At 38.2% G+C, this 12,094-nt stretch overlaps 1 non-coding gene across 1 annotated transcript; it reads left to right on the top strand.

Moving 5' to 3' along the window:
- The first annotated feature begins 5,794 nt into the window (after nt 1-5,794).
- LOC131743582 (U6 spliceosomal RNA) lies at nt 5,795-5,901 on the top strand. The gene has a single exon (XR_009331853.1). It is a non-coding gene; the product is annotated as a U6 spliceosomal RNA (small nuclear RNA).
- The last annotated feature ends 6,193 nt before the right edge of the window (nt 5,902-12,094 follow it).

The raw sequence follows: 12,094 nt of genomic DNA on the forward strand, positions 1-12,094 counted from the left end.
AATTTACCAAGGCTTGATTTGTGACCCAAGATATGGTCTATCCCAGAGAATGTTCCATGAGCACTTGAGAAAAAAGTGTATTCTGTTGTTTTTGATGGAATGTCCTATAAATATCAATTAAGTCCATCTTGTTTAATGTGTCATTTAAAACTTGTGTTTCCTTATTTATTTTCATTTTGGATGATCTCTCCATTAGTGAAAGTGGGGTCTTAAAGTTCCCTACTATTATTGTGTCACTGTCGATTTTCCCTTTTATGATTGTTGGCATTTGCCTTATGTATTGATGTGCTCCTATGTTGGGTGCATAAATATTTACAATTGTTATTTCTTCTCTTGGATTGATCCCTTGATCATTATGTAGTGTCCTTCTTTGTCTCTGTAATAGTCTTCATTTTAAAGTCTATTTTATCTGTTACGAGAATTGCTACTCCAGCTTTCCTGTGATTTCCATTTCCATGGAAAATCATTTCCATCCCCTCACTTTCAGTTGTATGTGTCCCTAGGTCTGAAGTGGGTCTCTTGTAGACAGCATATATATGACTCTTGTTTTTGTATGCATTCAGCCAGTCTTTGTCTTTTGGTTGGAGCATTTAATCCATTTATATTTAAGCTAATTATCGATATGTATGTTCCTATTACCATTTTCTTAATTGATTTGGTTTGTTTTTGTAAGTCTTTCCTTCTCTTGTGTTTCCTGCCTAGGGAAGTTCCTGTAACATTTGTTGTAGATCTGGTTTGGTGGTGCTGAATTCTCTTAGCTTTTGCTTGTCTTTAAAGGTTTTAATTTCTCTGTTGAATCTGAATGAGATCTTCGCTGGGTAATCTTGGTTGTAGGTTTTTCCCTTTCATCACTTTAAATATATCCTGCCAGTGGGAAGCTGCAGCATAGCACAGGGAGTTCACCTCTGTGCTTTGTGACCACCTAGAGGGGTGGGATAGGGAGGGTGGGAGGGAGGGTGATACAAGAGGGAAGAGATATGGGAACATATGTATATGTATAACTGATTCACTTTGTTGTAAAGGAGAAACTAACACACTATTGTAAAACAGTTATACTCAAATAAAGATGTTAAAAAAATAATTTAAAAAATTAAAATGTATTTTAATTTTGACCAAAAAAAATTTTTAAATTAAAAAAATAAATAAATATATCCTGCCATTCCCTTCTGGCTTTCAGAGTTTCTGCTGAAAGATGAGCTCTTACCCTCTGGGGATTCCCTTGTATGTTATTTGTTTTTCCCTTGCTGCTTTTAATATTTTTTCTTTGTATTTAATTTTTGAGAGTTTGATTATTATGTCTTGGCATGATTCCTTCTTGGATTTATCCTGTATGGGACTCTCTGTCTTTCCTAGACTTGATTGACTATTACCTTTCCCATATTAGGAAAGTTTTCAACTATAATCTCTTCAAATATTTTCTCAGTCCCTTTCTTTTTCTCTTCTCCTTCTGGGACCCCTATAACTCAAATTTTGGTGTGTTTAATGTTGTCCCAGGGGTCTCTGAGACTGTCCTCAATTCTTTTCCTTCTTTTTTCTTTATTCTGCTCTGTGGTAGTTATTTCCACTATTTTATCTTCCAGATCACTTATCCATCTTCTGCCTCAGTTATTCTGCTATTGATTCCTTCTAGAGAATTTTTAATTTCATTTATCATGTTGTTCATCATTGTTCGCTCTTTAGTTCTTCTAGTTCTTTGTTAAACGTTTCTTGTATGTTCTGCATTGTGTTTCCAAGATTTTGGATCCTCTTTACTATCATTACTCTGAATTCTTTTTCAGGTAGACTACCTAATTCCTTTTTATTTATTTGGTCTGGTGGGTTTTTACCTTACTCCTTCATCTGCTGTATATTTCTCTGTCTTCTCGTTTTGCTTAACTTACTGTGTTTGGGGTCTCCTTTTCACAGGCTGCATGTTCATAGTTCCCATTGTTTTTAGTGTCTGCCCCTAGTGGGTGAGGTTGGTTCAGTGGCCTGTGCAGGCTTCCTGGTGGAGGGGACTGGTGCCTGTGTTCTGATGGATGGGGCTGGATCTTGTCTGTCTAATGGGCGGGGCCATGTCTGGTGGTGTGTTTTGGGGTGTCTGTGAACTTAGTATGATTTTAGGCAGCCTCTGTGTTAATGGATGGGGTTGTGTTCCTGTCTTGCCAGTTGAGTGGCGTGGGGCATCCACCACTGGAGCTTGCTGACCATTGGGTGTACCTGGGTCTTAGTGTTGAGATGGAAATCTTTGGGAGAGCTGTTGCCAATTGGTATTATGTGGACTGGGAGGTCTCTGGTAATCTAATGTCCTGAACTCACCTCTCTCACCTCAGAGGCTCAAGCCTGACACCATGCCAGAGCACCAAGCCCCTGTGAGCCACATGGCTCAGGAGAAAAGGGAGAATAAAGGAAAGAAAAATAAACAAATAAAAATTATTAAAATAAAAAATATAATAATAATAACAATAAAGAAGAGAGCAACCAAAGCAGTAAACAATTCCATCAATGAAACCAAGCACTAAAACCTATAGTAAGATAAACATAAAAATCAGAAGCATATCGGTCACAGTCAGCAAACCCCAAGTCTACAGTTGCTCCCAAATTCCTCTGCCTCAGTTTTGGGATGAATCGTTGTCTATTCATGTATTCCACAGATTTAGGGTACCTCAAGTTGATTGTGGAGATTTAATCCACTGCTCCTGAGGCTGCTGGGAGAGGTTTCCCTTTCTCTTCTTTGTTTGCACAGCTCCTGGGTTCAGCTTTGGTTTTGGCCCCCGCCTCTGCATGTAGGTAGCCCTCAGGCATCTGTTCCCGCCCAGATAGGGTGGAGTTAAAGCAGTGGCTGATTAGGGGGCTCTTGCTCACTCAAGCCAACAGAGGGCGGGGTATGGTAGTTATAATTGGAATGTGGGGTGAGCCTGCAGCAGCAGAGGCTGGCATGATGTTGCAACAGCCTGAGGCGTGCTGTGTGTTCTCCCGAGGAGCTTGTCCCTGGATCACGGAACCCTGGCAGTGGCGTGTTGCACAGGCTCCTGGGGGGATGTGGATAGTGACCTGTGCTTGCACACAGGCTTCTTGGTGGCTGCAGCAGCCGTCTTAGCATTTCATGACCATCTCTGGTGTCTGTGCTGATAGCCACGGCTCGTGCCCATATCTGGAGCTCGTTTAGGCAGTGCTTTGAATCCCCTCTCCTCACGCACCCCAAAACAATGGTCTCTTACCTCTTAGGCAGGTCCAGACTTTTTCCTGGACTCCCTCCTGGCTAGCTGTGTTGCACTAGCCCCCTTCAGGCTGTGTTCACGCAGCCATCCCCAGTCCTCTCCCTGGGATCTGACTTCTGAAGCCTGAGCCTCAGCTCCCAGCCCCCACCCACACCCGCGGGTGAGCAGACAAACCTCTTGGGCTTGTGAGTGCTGGTCGGCACTGATTCCTCTGTGCAGGAATCTCTCCAGTTTGCCCTCTGCAGCCCTGTTGCTGTGCCCTCCTGCATGGCTCTGAAGCTTCCCTCCCATCCACCCCTCCATCTCTGCCAGTGAAGGGTCTTCCTAGTGTGTGGAAACTTTTCCTCCTTCACAGCTCCATCCCAGAGGTGCATGTCCCATCCCTATTCTTTTGTCTCTGTTTTTTCTTTTTTCTTTTGCCCTACACAGGTACATGGGGATTTTTTTTGCCTTTTGGGAAGTCTGAGGTCTTCTGCCAGCGTTCAGTAGGTGTTCTGTAGGAGATGTTCCACAAGTAGATGTATTTTTGATGTATTTCTGGGGAGGAAGGTGATCTCCACGTCTTACTCCTCCACCATCTTGAAAGTCCCCAACTTGATTTTTAAATGCTGACACTTATCCGTAGGAGCAACATCTTATTTCATATCAAGCGTACAGTTCATGAAATAACATCGACTTTGTGTTACACATAGTTTAATCCATCTATAAAGTGAAGCCTAAAAATTATTATAATTTTCAACTCTTTGGTCCTTCTAGGTCATGATCGCCTAACAAAACTAAAGAGTCTATCATGTTCAGTGGTTGTAAAAATTAATAAACTAAGCATCTTTCATAATCTTGCTTGCTAAGCCTTATATTAAATACACAACTAAGAATGGAAATGGTATTTTTAAGCATTCTGTATGCATTTGAAATACTGGCAGAATTTCATATGTAGGAACTCTAACAATAGAAACAACTCCACCAACCTTGGTTTTAATGTGTTCTTTTTATTCATATGCCTGGTTCCCTAAAGGTTTTATCTTGAAGTGTTAACAGGGAAATCTGTCACCAGTAGAGAACTAAATGAAGTCACGAGTCATATAACAAGCAGAACAGACAAGTAACCTTTACTTGGATACTTAAGAAAATACTGGCAGAAACTCTGATACAATCAATTTGCAAATAACTTGAAGACAAGAAGCTACTTAGTGGATAATGACTAATGTGTCCTACTTAAAACCAAATCCCTTTAAGCTAATCTAATATGGTAGATTAAGGAGAAATGATAGATGTACTGTGTCTTGATTGCAGCAACTCTTCTGATTATCTGCATGTTACACCTATCAATGAACAAAAAAGAAAAAATGTGACCTGAAGCACATAGTTGACTGGATTATAGTCACTACATAATGTCAAACATCTGGATGAAAATACCAGATGCTCTATTTCTACAATGTCAAATCTATATGTATAATCACAACATATACACACATGAGTGCACACAGACACACACAGAATGTATGTACTTGGAAATATCTGAATTTTTAGCCTTTGTATTATATTCAAAGTTTTGCATCAATATAAACTTGCTTAAAGTCCTATTCATATCAAAGAGTATGAATTGTGAGAAAGTTAACAGGAATGCAAGGAAAATTAGTGAGGCATCAGAAAATACTTTCTAGGCATAGATATTAATGATATCAGGATAATTCAATCTGTTAAAAATGTAGATAAGTGGTAATTTAATAGCATTATTTGACTATGCCTACATGGTACCAAAACAACCAAAAAATATGGTCAGATGACTACCCAAGCAAGTCAAATAAATTTTTAAAAAATCCAATGATGCCATCAAAATTGTAATTGATAGCCTATACATGTATTGCTTGAACTTTTACTAATGGCTAAAGCATCTAAAATATAGGAATTTGCTGGCCCTTGTGGACTGTTGCCTTGGGGGGTGGGTAGATAGCTTAAGCAAATCAAAGACAAAATTAGGGGAAGGTTAAAGAAATAGTCAAAGACAGAACATAAAAGCCAGAGCTTCAGAAGCCAGAATAAGGTATATGGACCCCCTGCTTGTTAGTAGAAAGTTCCATCCACCTGAAACCAGAGGGCCTTTAAGACTTAAAGAAAGGCTGCCTCAGCCTGGAAAACACCTTATATTCTTTCTGCCCCAATTAAAACCATAAGGTTTGCAAAGCTGGGTGTTGGTGCCACATTTCTGTTTCCTGACTTTATTCCATCTCTCATCTTTCTTTGGAGATTCTATCAGTGACTCTTCCTATGGCACCTGCATCATCTCATCCAACAATCTAAGACCTCTGACCCCGAGTGGTGCTTTCATGCATCCTCCCACACTCCCAGCAAAGACCACCAAGATTTCCTGCCACTGCACTTGCCCTCATGAGCAAGTTTCCCTCCAGTTTAAAAGCTCAGCATCAGACTCTTTGCAGCTTCTAAAATGTAAGTGATAATAAACTCATTCATTTGAATCCATTCAGTGGGAAAAGTCCTGAGGAAAATACTTCCCTAGCAGAGAGGTGTCCACCCACACCCCAGACCCTGGCCCCTGCCCTGCTATGGGTACATTTTAAAAAATGACTATTCTCGTGCTCGCTTCGGCAGCACATATACTAAAATTGGAACGATACAGAGAAGATTAGCATGGCCCCTGTGCAAGGATGACACGCAAATTCGTGTAGCATTCCATATTTTTTTCTGAAACAGTATTGATTAGAAGATGGACCAATGATTCAATAACACCTTTTAAAATGTGTTGGTTTTGTTTGTTTTTAAATAATGTATGCATTGACTGATTAAAAAAAAAAGACTATTCTGACTTTCCAAATGTAAGACAACAAGTTACATGGAATAACACTGATGGTGGGAATATCAGACCAGGCAAAGAGTGGTGAACATATAGGCAGGAGACAGGGTGAATATGGGTAGAAAAACATAAGGATATATTTGGAGGCTGATAGAACATGATAAGATTCTCAGGTCCTATAAGAATTAGCTTCCTTGCTTGCTCAAGCATAAGGCTGACCCTATCTCAAGCCTGTGTGATTCTATCAGAATAATATGTGGTAGTTAAATCCCATGAGTGTGTAGTAAGACTACTTAGGAACAAACCTTAGCCCTTACTCGTGGTGTAACTTTGGACAAGCTACTTGACCTCCATGCCTCAGTTTCCTCAGCTGTAAAATGGGAAGGGTGTTAACAGTGACTCCCTGAGGGTTAGTTAAGTAAAGGTTAAGTAAGTACATTCATGTAAAGTGCTTAGAATAGTACATGGCAGATGAGAAGTGCTCAATAAATAATGGCTAATTATTACTTATGCTTATGACTGTTACTACCACTACCACAATGCTAAGAGTCCACCTGAAGAAAATGAGCTTAGTCATTTTTTTCTTATTTACTGAATAACTTCTAAAAGCCTGTGATATACCAAACACTGTTCTTGATATTTGCATGAAATGTTGAATAAGACAGGAACCATTATTGTTGTAGTGGGGAGAAAGGCAATATAAATAGATATATTAAATAACCAAGTAAATAATGATAAACTTTGACTATTGCTATGAAAGAAACAAACATGGTGCTAAAATAGAAAAATAATGGAAGAAAATATACTAGTCATTCTTAGATTGGTCAGGAAAAGCCCCTCTCAGGTAATAACATTTAAACTGAGACCTGAAGGTTGAGAAGGAAGCAGTAATTTGAAAAGGCAGAGTGAATGTAGGTGTGGAAACGTGGGGATCTATTTAGAGACTGATAGATCTGATAGGACTCTCAGTTCCCATCAGAATTAGCTCTAAAGGAACGTGTGAATAGGCAGTCTCTACATTTCACTTCTTATTAATGAAACAGAAATCAGTAAAATATTTGCACCTGGCAGTAAAGCCTATTGAAAATTGTACCTTAAGGTTTTATCTAATAGCATTTAAAGATTGCAATTTAATTTTATACTCAGTGTTCATCCTTTGTCAGATAGTTGACCAGTGTATAATGCCAAGATTGTCAGCTCCACTTCCAGAATTTACCCCATGTCCATCCACCTTTCTTCATTACTACTGATCATCTCCTCAGTCCAAGTCACCATTATGTCACCTGAACAAGTACAGGAGCTTCTCTAGGTCCAGTCCATAGACCACCAGAGGGAACTTAACAAAATGTAAATCAGGTGATGTCTTTCCCCTGATTTGAACCTTTATATCCTCCCTCTTCCACTACAAATACAATCCAAACTCCTTTCTATGATGTGAAAGCCGCCACACAATCCAACCCCTGCCCAGCTCCTGACCAGATTACAGTTTACTCTCTGCCTCTCTCACGCTAGCTAAGTACACTTCCTCCATCTCTTTATTACATCTAGATAGTGAACAAAGCAGGGAACCAAGCCTGACATGTAGCATTTGCCAATTTCTCTAGTGTAAATACTCCTACCTTGACCAATTCCAAGCTATGAATACAATGCCACTGGACATGCAGCTGGGCAGAGATGCACAGTTATCCCCCTTGGTAGTGTTGCCACTGTACAGATAACAGGAGTGTAAAAACTGCAAGAGGACAGATAATGGTGAAATTTATAATATAATTAGGCAGTAATAAATTTAGAATATTTATTGCCTTTGTTTTCAATAAAATTTAAGTGTAAGGTTATATAATTTATTTTTTGAAATGCATATTTTTAAAAACTGGCTTGCAGAATTTCTGAAAATTTAACAATAGGTCCTCATGAGGGGGTGCATGCTGACTCCAGGACATCACTGTATGTACCCCAGAAGTTCTTAAACACTCCTGCTTAGATTTGAATATTTATACAAAACCAAGAAAATCCTCCATGTTTTGGTGATGTTTTTTCACAGCTTTTTTTTGTTGGGGAAAGTCTTTATCTCTCCTTCATTTCTGAAGGATAAATTTACTGGATAGAGTATTCCTGGATAGCATTTTTTTCTATCAGCAGTTTGGCTATATCATCCTATTCTCTCCTGGTCTGTAAGATTTAAACTGAGAAATCTACTGATAGCCTTGTAAGGATTCTCTTGTAAGTTGCAAGCTTCTTTTCTCTTGGAGCTTTTAAAGATTCTCTCTGTCTTTGATTTTTTACAGTTTTATTATGATGTATCTTAGAGAGGATCTCTTTGAGTTTATTTGGTGAGCTATGAGCTTCATGAACTTGGATATCCAAATCTCTCCCCAGATTTGGGATATTCTCAGCCATTATTTCATTAAATAAGCTTTCTGCCCCCTTCGCCTTCTCTTTCTGGAACTCCAGTAATTCACAATTGGTTCTTTGATTGGTATCCCAATAGATCATGCAGATTTTCTTTACTCTTTTCCAATCCTTTTTCTTTGTTCTCCCTGACTAGACTATTTCAAAGTTCCTGTGTTCAAACTCACAGGCTCTTCTTCTGTTTGATCCATTTTGACGTTGATGCTCTGTATTGCAGGTTTTTTTTTTTTCATTTAATTCTTTGTATCCTTCAGCCCCAGAATTTCTGTTTGATTCTTTTTATAATTTTTATCTCTCTGTTAAACTTCTCATTTTATTCACATATTGTGTTGCTGATTTCATTGAATTGTCTTTCTTGTTTTCTTGTGGCCCATTGGGTTCCCTTAAAACAGCTATTTTGTATTCTTTATCTAGTAAATCATAGATCTTGGTGTCTTTGTTAATGGTTACTGGATGATGATTGTGATCCACTAGTGGCGCCAAGTTTTCCTGAAAATTTTTTTTCATTGCTATTTTTGCATTTGAAATAGCTGTCACTTCCTCCAGTTACATACTACCCTCTCCAATGTGTCCAAACTCATGTATTTTTGCCCCAGCAGTGTGCTGGAACTTCTCCACTGGAAACCTGCACTTCCTCAGAGGCTTTTTTGCCCATGGGTGATTGTCTAAGGCAGTGTTTTCTGTAGCCTCTGGACCATAGCTTAGAGGGAGCTGGAGCTGGTTCATGGGTCATTGCAGGGTCCACAGCCAGGACCAAGTCTATGTGCCTATTACCTGATGCCTGGATGAGTCAGGCTCCTCCTGGGTCTCTTGGCATATGGTGCTGGATCCCACAGCTCCCACAAAGGGACTCTGTCTGTGAATGAATACCAAATTGTTGTTGAGGAAGATACAAACAAGGGACATCTTATTCAGCCATGATTATTAACACTTGAAAATTATTGAATGATTGGATGACTGTATCTTGTTCTATGGCCAAACTAAACAATATTTTTTCTAAAAAGTTAATTCTTTCTGACTTTATAATCACTTATATTTTTGTCACCCATGCTCAAATCCTCTGAGTTGTCTGTTAAGCATCCATCTCCTTACCTCTGCTCTTTACCAGTATTGGTAAATGTAGCTGAAGTATCCTTCCTCTACCCGTTTATATATTTTCTAAATGCTGTCTATGGCCTAGCTCATACCCTTATCACCTTTCATTAGACACTGTTAATTGTCTTCAAATTAATTTTTCTACCTCCAGTCTCTCACCACATTCATCCATCTTCCTGCTGCCAGAGGAACCCTCCTGAAGCACAGGTCAGATCGTGCCATGTCCTTTAAAACAGACCAGATGGCTCTGACATCATCAGGATAAAATCCAAATTCCCTCATGTGCCATTCAGGCCCTTCCTCAATCTGGCCTCAATCTGCCTACCCACCATTTCCTCTCAGCAAATCCTTCTACATTTGACATGCCGATGTTTCCCAGGTGAATTCCTCAGAACACTACTTCTTCAGAAATTAATAGATGCTACATTGAACACATTTCCCATGGCCAAATAAGTGGGGATGGCAGTGCTGGCCTAAGCAGAGCTTGGTAGAACTTCTCAGAGCCAAACTGTGTTGAAAAATATGACCCCGCAATATATATATATATATATTTGGGTATATATTTGGTAAAACTAGAGAAAAACAAGGGATTGATGAATACAAAATTCAGGGTAGTAGTTATCTTGTGTGGAAAGGAGGGAGGTATATATAAGGGACTTTAATGATGTTGAGAATTGTTCTGTATCTTAAGCAAGGTAGTATGTACACGAGTGCCTGTTATTTGTTGTTTGTATATATATTTTTCACATTTTAACATCTCTGAAATCAGGATGGTATTACAATTGCTGAGGGTCAAGTGACAATTGTGATGTAGTTGTCTTTACCTTAGAAATATCTTAACCAATTTCTTTAACTTATGTCCTCTTTTTTTTTGTATGCCTGAGTGACAATTGACAAAAATCTAAGTGTGAAAGACCTCTTTTATTAAGTACAAAATAAATTTCTAAATAGCAAGAAAAAATTATCCATAAGTTTGTAACAATATTTACATTCAAATTTAAAGGTAACTCAGGGATCTTTGTGGCTGAAGCAGATTCCCTTGACTTGTTCCCTCATTATGGTAAAAGTAGATGGTAAAGATAGCTGTTAAAATAGAAAGCTCAGTGTCTCACACCTAGTAGGTGCACACTAAATATTGTTGATTGGATTTCTAGTGACTGTTAATATTCAACTCAAATGACCCACTAACATTTTCAGCAAATCTGACCTTTTCAAAGAAAAATAGGAACAGTGATTGGAAAGCTCACTTTGACTAATAACTGGCCTGATAAGACAATCTGCATTTATGTGCCAATGGGAAAAAGCTACTAGGAATTTTAAACTCAAGTTGTCTTGCCCTTCTCCTAACTGCTGCTTTGCTTAGTTGTGTATGATGCTAATTACTTCTGTTCTCAGTATCAAAACCATGATGTCCTGAAGGGACTGTGGCTTATATTTTGTTATCATATATAATGATATGTACATAGTGTTGCTTAATCTGTTGTTTGATTAATGGTTCTGTTTGTAAAACGACACATTGATCACATCCTCAAAATACAGTGTTTTGATTGTGAATCAGCTCTCTTTATATTGCCACAGGACCTTAAAATTCTACCCATGACTCTAAGTTGGAAACCATTCTGTGATATCTGAGTCTTATTTATTTGACCATAGGTCAGTAAATCAAGAGAGATTGAAAGGTGGATAAACCAATTTACAGGGAAATCTCCATTTTCCGTGTTTACTGACCTTCAAGTGTTTGTTTGACTAGTAGTAGATCCAGTAGCAGACATACATTGGAACTAAAACCCCAGGAGACACCCAGATTCTACATATGACACAACTTGAACTTCTCAGATTCATGTAGACACTACATGTCCTGATCATCACTTTCTGTGGAAATGTAAGTCTTAAATTATATAGTCAGTCTTTCTTACTGTTGACAGTCATTTTTATTTGCATACTTTTCCTTTTCTGAAAGGGCTACTCCTTAGTTCACTTGTGATCTCTATTTTTCTGTTGTTCACAGTACCAACGTATTATAGTACGAAGCTTTTATTAACTACTTATTGAATTCTATCTTAATTATTTGTGAGGTAAAGACTTTGGGTAGTATATTCTATCCCTAAACTTTTTGGCATAATGAAAATGGAATATTATTCAGAAATGGAAACTCTATGTTCTACTTAGTTCTAATATCTTTATTATCCCTAAATCTGGACCAGAAATCTTGAGATTGTTACATTTGCTATTTGTTACTAAGAAATGATAAATCCTGAGACATATTTCACTGTCCCAAGTTATTACATATCAAAAATTAAATCTCCCCAAGACAAATAAAACTGATGAAAAATTAATTGTGAATACAGCTCATTTCAAAAATTATACTTAAATCTTCAGCCGAAAATACTTTTCTTAGTGAAGGAGACATCCTTTAATTGTTAGGCAAAATTTTAGAATGATAAAGTTCTTATAGATTTGATTCATTCTAATTTAATAAGAATAGAATTAATTGCTTCTTTGGTTAATTTAAATATTACCAATAATCATCCCAGTAGAGATTATTTAGAACAAAAAGACAATGCAGAACAAGCTTTAA

The sequence above is a fragment of the Kogia breviceps genome, chromosome 16 (genome assembly GCF_026419965.1).
Source record: "Kogia breviceps isolate mKogBre1 chromosome 16, mKogBre1 haplotype 1, whole genome shotgun sequence".
NCBI classification, from domain to species: Eukaryota; Metazoa; Chordata; class Mammalia; order Artiodactyla; family Physeteridae; genus Kogia; species Kogia breviceps.